Genomic DNA, 8,546 nt, shown 5'->3' on the forward strand with positions numbered 1-8,546 from the left:
AAAAAGTCCCACCCTGTTTCGTTTGTTAGGGACGTTTTTTAGTTCCAACATAAGAAAGTCCTTGGAACCAAACACCCTTTTAGTATTTGGATCCAAGTATGGATGAGGCTAGCAAGTTTTAGTCCCACTTAATCGCTCTTAAGGTGTACTACTACAGTAGTGCTATTAACGCAGGCTCGTCGGGACAAAACTCAGCTACGCGCCGACGAAAGGGAAGGATCCGTGCAAGTGGTCCAGTTAACCATCGGTTTCGCTCCAAAAGGAGACGCCGACGCCCAACGGCCAGCAAACCAAATGGCGCATGCACATGCTCGTCTCGTGCATCACTGCAGCTGACATGGATGGTGGTTACGGCACAGTCCAGCCACGCGCGTACACATCAGCGGCTGAAGGTGACACTCTCGGTCTCACATAGCAACGCCAGGTCACTAGGTCACTGACAGAAAAAGACTTCCAATGGCCCATTTCAGATTTCATTTCAGGACAATGAACGGATGGTTCCATTCCTACATGGCCCCATGGCCGGAGCTAGCATTATTTGTGGTCTCCGATTTCCTTTGCCCCAACGCAACGCATGCATTGGCCACTGCAAAAATGCATTTGTGGTCTCCGGCTGCAAACCATGATGAGTGGACTCTGCTTGTCTTGAGCTCCTTCGTTTGTTTGATCCACTGTTGTGCTCCACATGGCCATTGGCCGTCGCACGCATGTCCTCATCTGGTGCACAATGGTGGTTGGTCCGATGGCACAAAAGATACAAACTATAGATGGGCATCGATTGGCTATAGCGCCCTAATTTGTTGTTTTCTTCTCTGATTTATGTTGACGGCACCAACGTTACTCACGTGTACCTGTAGCTACACACGTAAACTGCAGCCACCTTTACTTCACACCACCACAGTAAAAGCCCACCGTGGACACGTCGTGGTCTATGATTTATAACAACGCATGATTGTTTTGAGAAAAAAAAAACTTATGTAATACCCTCTCCTTTAGTAAACTAGCACAGCGCTCATTGGAAATTTGCTGTTGGAGATCCATGCAGCAGGATTTTTGAAAAAAAATAAAAAATTAAACTTTTAAGTTTCAGAACATTTTGGAAAACATTACACATGTATATAAGGATGTATACTACATATCTGTAAATTTTTATGATGAAATACATTCTGATGTAAAACATAAAAAACATCATTTTTAACACATTTACTATTCACTATATAAGTTCATGATTTTTTTGGTGGAGCACACCAAAACATATTTCATAATGAAAATTTACAAAGATGAAGTATGCATCACTATATACATGTGTCTTTTTTCACATTTTTAAACTATAAATTGTTTTAGATTTTTTTTTCAAAATTACTAGATCCATGGAGCTTGGGATTCAAAAATCCTCCTTCGGGGCCCATGCGTTGCTAGAAAAACATCTAAAAACACGTGGAATTAGTATTTTTCTTAGAAAACGAAGAATTAGGCCACGGGTCTAGGATTGTCAAAGAAAACCACTGTGGTTCTGAATAGGAAAGTAGAGTGAAAGAAAGGGCCCAACAACTGACGCGTCCATTAGGAGGTTATTATAGGTTTTGAAGACCCATATCAGCGTGGGGGCAAGGAAGCCATGGAGATGTACAATGTTGGTGCCGACCCCTCCTCGGCTAGCCGATTGAAGCAATTGGTGTTGTGTCGTGGAGGTAGAAGCGTTCGCGGTAGAGCTTGAAACTGGAGGAGATGGGGAAGGGGGAAGTTGTGCCAAGGAGAATGAGGGGGCAGGGTGGACGTGCGGAGGCCGGCTATTTGTAGGCACGGATAGTGGCAGTACGCAATGGGTAAATTAGATGGACTGTGATTTTAGCGGTGAGAATCATGCCTATGGGAGGTGTACCGGACTTCAACACCATTGATGTCGGTGTCGGCACCATTGAACCGGGGAGCTCCACCACATTGAACCCTCCCCCCCCCCTTCCAAGTCATAGAGTGTACTCTAAAACAATCACCCCCACCCCTCTAAATATAAAAAGGGCAGAGCCTAATGCACTCTAAAACAGCCACTCCCCCCCCTCTAACTATAAAGGCTAGAGTCCAATGCACCCTAAAAAAGCCATCCTTGCCCTCTAAATATAAAGGCTAGAGCCTAGTGCACTCTAGAATTTGTAGAGATAAAATTAGTTGTAAGGAATCTGTTAGGCTACCTGTATTGGAGAGTATCATATACTAGTATCATGCATATGATACCAGTGTATGATACTACTTTCGTAATGCATAGTATCATAAGTTGGTACTCTCTCTGTTTTTATTTACTTCGCATATTAGCTTTGTCTCAAGTCAAACTTTGTAAACTTCGACTAAGTTTATAAAAAAAAATATTAACATCCACAATATATACCAAATCAATACCATTAGAATCATCATTCAATATTATTTCATACCATATATATTTGTTATTGTGAAAGTTTAGATTGTTTTCGATAAACTTGGTCAAACTTTATAAAGTTTGACTTGGGTCAAAGCTAATATGCGGAGTAAATAAAAACGGAGGGAGTATCTTAGATTGCCTCATTTATTGTCATTCATGACACAATGTAGTACAACATTTAAAATGATATGGTATCTTGGTATGATACTAAATCCTCTCTTTTATCAGTAATTGTGTGCTACCTCATAAAAATGTGTAGTTGACATGCATGATATGGCTTATAATACTCCCATTATAGCCAGCCTTAGAGTATGTACTTTTACCCCTAAGCTTCATGTTAACGGTTTTATAAAAGAAGCGTAGGAGTAAGGAATCTGCTAGAGTCGCTCTTATAGCAACGCCAGGTGCCACTAACAGATAACGACTTCCAAGGTCATGGGAATCAATCAAGTAATGGTCCATTCAGGACAACGACAGATGGTGCCATTTTTTCATATGCCTCTCCACGACCAGAGTTGGCCATTCCATACGTTTTTGTGGTCTTCAATTTCCATTTCCTACATGCATGCGATTGGCCACTTAAAATGTATGTTTGCTCTCAACTAAAAAAAGTATTTTTGCTCTCCGGCTTCAATGCATGAGTTGACTCTGCTTGTCTTCAGCTCCTTCGCTGGTGTGCTCCACATGGCTTTTGTCCATTGCATGCATGTCTCCATATGATGCACAATAGTGATCGATGAGATAGTACAAAAGATAGATGGGTATACCAATTGGCTCGACCGCCTTAAGTTGTTGTTTTCTCTTTCTGATTCATATTACTTGTTACGTGACACACGATGAAGACGACAGCACCAAGCCGCCAACGTTACTTGCGTGTACCTCTAACTATTTGGACCTAAACTGCAATCAACATTCACACCACAGGAAATGCCCACTGTGGATATGGGCATGCCATGATTTTGGTTCGTAATCAAAAGGAAAAAGTCCAAAATAAACCATGAATTTGTAAACGAAAGCTAAATCAAATCTTGAACTTCGGATCCCTGAAATCAGCGCACTGAACTCTGTGATCCCGGTCTATTTATAAACCTTGACTGTGTTGCCAAACAAGGATTGTCGACATGGCACCTCAAACCAAGGATTGGCTTCGCCGGACGCTACTGAACTGGCCCACCAGGCGTAAAGCGGGTATTTTTTGTTACGTTTCCGTAACATGCTACTTATAAAGTCGCAGAAATGGGTAGACGGCTGGGGATACTTGGGACCTGGCGTCGCTAAACTATTCCTGCTAGACAATCCAATAGATACCTGTTCTTGGTAAAGTATAAGCGGGAAAGTATTTAACCACTTAGCGCAACATCCAGATTTGAATTTTTTTTCAAAAAAATTCGATACATTTTCTTGAAAATTATCAACAACTTTGAACTCAGTACATTTTATGGATATTTTGGAATTATGAACCTTTTTGAAAAACACCAACAAATATGAAAACGTGAACCATTTTTTAAATCTTCAAAGATTTTTTTAAGTGCGGACACTCTAAAAAAAACAAACAATTTTGAAACTTGAACCAAATTTTAAAGTGCAAACAAATTTTGAAAATTTATTCCCACTTTTTAAAACTTTAGAATTTTTTGCACATTGAAGTTTCGTTCAGGTTTAAAAAATTGTTAGTGTTTTTTGGCATTTTTCAAAAAGTGTTCGCACTTTAAAAATGTTCAAGAATTTTGAAAATGTTTCATGTTTTCAAAATTTCTTTGTGTTTTTCAAAAAATGATCATAATTCCAAAAAATTGTTCAATTTTCTCCAAAAGAAAGTTTGGAATTTTCAAATTGCTTTTTTCCTTTTAATAATATTTGTTTTTCAAAATTGTTGACAATTTTCAAGAAAATGTTTCAATATTTTTAAAAAAAGTCAAATCTTGACGGTGTCGTGTGTTGTTGAATAGTTTCGCACTTGACTTTAATCACCCAAAATCATTTGATGAAGTGGCTGGCGGCATTATCCCTGAAGCATCAGGTTTCAAGTTGGAATACCTGTGAGGTTAAAATTTCTTTTGGGTATTTTTAGTTGCGCGTTACAAAAATAAAACATGCTTCGCTTCTGGTGGTCAGGCCATAGTCTTAGCTGCCACGTCGGCGATCCCCTTCAGAACACGCTCCAGGTTCAGAATAGACTGGGATTAAATAGTTTGGTGTGCTGATTTTAGGGATTCAAAGTTCAAGGTTTAATTTAACTTTCATGTACAAGTTCAAGGTTTATTTTGGACTTTTCCTAATCAAAAAGACCTTTGATATATCGAGCCAATGAGATATGTTTTTCTTAAAGAGTAAATTAAAACCTGTCACAAGCCTGAAACTTTTTTTTTAAAAAAAAAGGCTTATCTTCGGCCTCTGCATTCGAAAGATGCATGCGACCATATAAACTTGAAACTTGAGGATAAAAATGGGAATTAATTCTATTGCCGACATAATGATTGAATGCAAGCTGCTCCATTCAGCTTGATCCGTGTGCTTAACATTACCCTCGGCCTAGCGCATCTTGAAGATGTGGTTTTTTCCATGGCGCTTTGAGGAGCGAAAGGAAGCAGTGTTGGAGTTTCTTTCCTATAACAAGCCATAAGTTTTTTTTTTTGACCCCGAAACTGTAGAACAATAGTTCTACGGTAATTTTCTTTAAAAATTAAATATGTACATACAGAATGTAAAAGTAAGGAAATACAGATCAACTAGCCATAAGTATAGTCCATGTCCAGATGGTGGCACTCTCGGTCTTGTACATAGCATGCCAGATCTGGACACACACTGCGTTGTCGATCAGTCAATCAATAGCCCGTATGAGTTGGCCAATGCATATATGTGCACATATTATGTTGCAGTCTCCATTTACAACGGGTGAATGAAAGGGCCCTGGTTGTCTTGAGTATCTTCTTTCTTCTTGTGTTCTATGCATGTCTTATATATGTACAAAACATGAATGGGCATCGATTGGCTCTAGCGCGCACCTCTATTATTTTCACGCCTTTATGGTTTTTGTTTTGTGACGTGCTGAATATGATGTCAGCAGAAACATTACTCCATCCGTTTCAAAATATAGTGTGCTCACGCTTCCCGTGATTCAACTTTGACCATAAACTTAACCAACGAGGCCGACTGCGGCGGGAGCAAAAATTATATAATTGAAAACTTCATTTGAATACGAATTCACTGATATAACTTTTGCTTCCGTGGCAGTCAGTCTCGTTAGTTAAATTTATGATCAAGATTGAAGCGCACGAACCAAGAATGCACGATATTTTGAAATTGAGCGAGTACTAGCGTGCACTGCACCGTATCCATGTAATAGTCGCTACCTTTGAGATGCAAGAGTTAAACAAATCGAAGCTATCCATCCGCTGGCTGGTACGTACGGAAACCTCTTGCTCAACTCACCATTGACACACAAATGCATCTTTTCTTGTCCGGGGACACAAATGCGTCTTTAGCTGTTCCCACATCGACCAATCCCAGACTCGTTTGTTCTTGCATGGAAAAAAACTATGAGACCTATGGACGATGCCGGTTGTTACTATCTATTAGTAGATGATACCTCGCGCATTTGCCGCAGGAACTATTAACAAATAATTTGATATTGAAAAACGTGTGAAAGTTTATGCAACATAGTATAGTTGATGATACAGAATTTCGTCCACTGCATAGATTGGCAGCCTGGGCTTCTGCAACATGGACTCTTCCATGTATGGAAGGTAGTGTCTACTCCCTTCGTTCCTAAATACTTGTCTTTCTAGGCATTTCAACAAGTGACTACATACGGAGCAAAATGAGTGAATCTACACTCTAAAATATGTCTACATACATCCGTATATAGTAGTCATTTGAAATGTCTAAAAAGACAAATATTTAGGAACGGAGGGAGTACATGCGACCAGCCTCTAGCCGTGAACCATGGTGTACGGTAAGAAAATCGGCGGCTCGGTCCTTGCGTCGGCTAGCGCGTAGTAGACACGCTAGCCCCTGCTGGCCCGTGATGGGGAGGACGAGGAGGTGTGATAGTCCGATGAGAGGTCGCCGACAATGTAGTGCAATGGAGGGCATGAGGATTGGCGCGAAAAGCGGACTGAGATTGTGATCCGGATATTTTGAATTGGGAGCTTTCTTTAGAGGTTTTCTGGCTGAAGCCATCTGAAAAAGATAAATATAATTTTAAAATCCCACAAAAATTACAAAAAGCATTCAACTAAACTAACTAGATGATCACAACCGACAGGTCTTCAAAATAGTCTATTGACATTAGAGTTCTGAAAATTACATGTAAATAACTCAACCATGTAATATCATAAGTGTGAAGTAATACAACGAAAACCACACGGGTCTTCAACTGGGACTCCGGGCTCAGGGTCGGTCCTGAGATTTTTGGGGTCCGGGCAAAAACTAAACTTAGGGGCCCTTAATATATATTGTTTCTGCGGGGCTATAGGCATATTAATATAATCTGCCCGTGATTTTATTCCTTCCAAAATCAGTATTGATATGAAATAGTTTATACACACAATGCTAAAAATAATAAATTTTGGTTCAAAAGTATAACAAACAAACTGCATCATGTTGATGAAGATAAATCACTGAATTATCAACATACGTGGCAACCAAATTTACAGCAAAATTTCAGCCTAAATCAGCACGATCTCCCATGATTTTGGCATGCATGTCAATCACGGGGCTATTTTCCTGCAGCTTGTGTCACAATCATGGCCGTTTCGTCTTGGGGAGGCGTTTTGGCTACCGGGAGCATTTGCTCTCGGATAAACAGCAACTCAAAAAAAGTGGTAAAATATTTTCATTTTTTTTTCATTTTTCTATGGATGCTCGTGTTTGTGCCGCAAGTATGCTTGACAATTTTCATGTGAAACGGAGCATTAATGTTTCGTCGGCGAAAACAAATAAATTTAGAGTAACATTTGATGTTCAATTTTTACATTCCAAAATGTTTAACCTTTTTGCGTAAAACTTTGCGGCTAGCATTTGGATGTGACTATGAATACATAAAAATTTTGCGAGGATTTTTTTGACATTTCAAAAATCATTTTTCACACGCGGGAGCACGTGTTCCCGAGGGCCAAATTTGATTTCCGGTTTCGCCCGCCATATAAAATCATGAATATGATATTACCTTAGATCGGTTGAATCGGTGTCGATGATAATATGATCGGGTGCACGGTGTTGGGGCGGTGTGTATATGCGTCCGCGACAGGCGCTCGGTGATGTGCATGAGCATGTGTGTGCTGAGTGATAGCGCAGTCTGGCGCATGGAGTAGTGAACTAGAGATGGAAGAGCCGAGTTCATCTATGAAACAGCGACTCGCGTTCAGATCCCGATCGCGGCTGGGGATACTCGGAGACTTTTTTTCTGAATCATCAATAACTTTTATTCCTCAAATGATGGCCAAATCGTTTACAATTTTTGGAAGAATAAAGTCAGGAGGAAAGGAGTCCCAAACTTCTGAAACTCTAGTACTAAAGCAATGTTTTGCTAAGCTATCAGCTACTAGGTTGGCTTCCCTACAACAATGGACGAAACTAACAGATGAAAACTCCATAGCCAAGATTTTTGCTTCGGTTATAACTGCAGCATCACCGCCCATGTATGCCTCTGGGTTTGAAGCCGCCTCAAGAGCATTCAAACTATCTGATTCAATAACAATTTTGGTGCATCCAACGTTAGCAGCAAGAATAAGTCCAAACCTGATTGCATATATTTCTGCGGAATCTGCCGAAACGACATGAGGCAAAATCCAGCTCGCCGCTGCGATGAAGGTCCCATGTTCATCTCTCGCCACGGCTCCACATGCTCCGGCCATTGTATCAGCATGGAACGATGCATCCACGTTGATTTTCACTATACCCGAGTCAGGTTTCCTTCATATCTGGTCTAACTTTCGGGTTGGCTTGTTTGGTGAGTTTGCTCGAACAAAATTTGTAGCGAGTACCTTAATCGATAGGGACGTTCTATCAGGAGTCTGTATGGTTTCCCCCTTCATCGCGTGTCTCCGCTGCCACCAAATGTACCACATTGCCACAAGTATGAGTTCTGCTGCTGGTATTTCATGTATCACAAAATCAGATTGTAGGAGGA

This window comes from Triticum urartu, chromosome 2, assembly GCF_003073215.2.
Source record: "Triticum urartu cultivar G1812 chromosome 2, Tu2.1, whole genome shotgun sequence".
Taxonomy (NCBI): domain Eukaryota; kingdom Viridiplantae; phylum Streptophyta; class Magnoliopsida; order Poales; family Poaceae; genus Triticum; species Triticum urartu.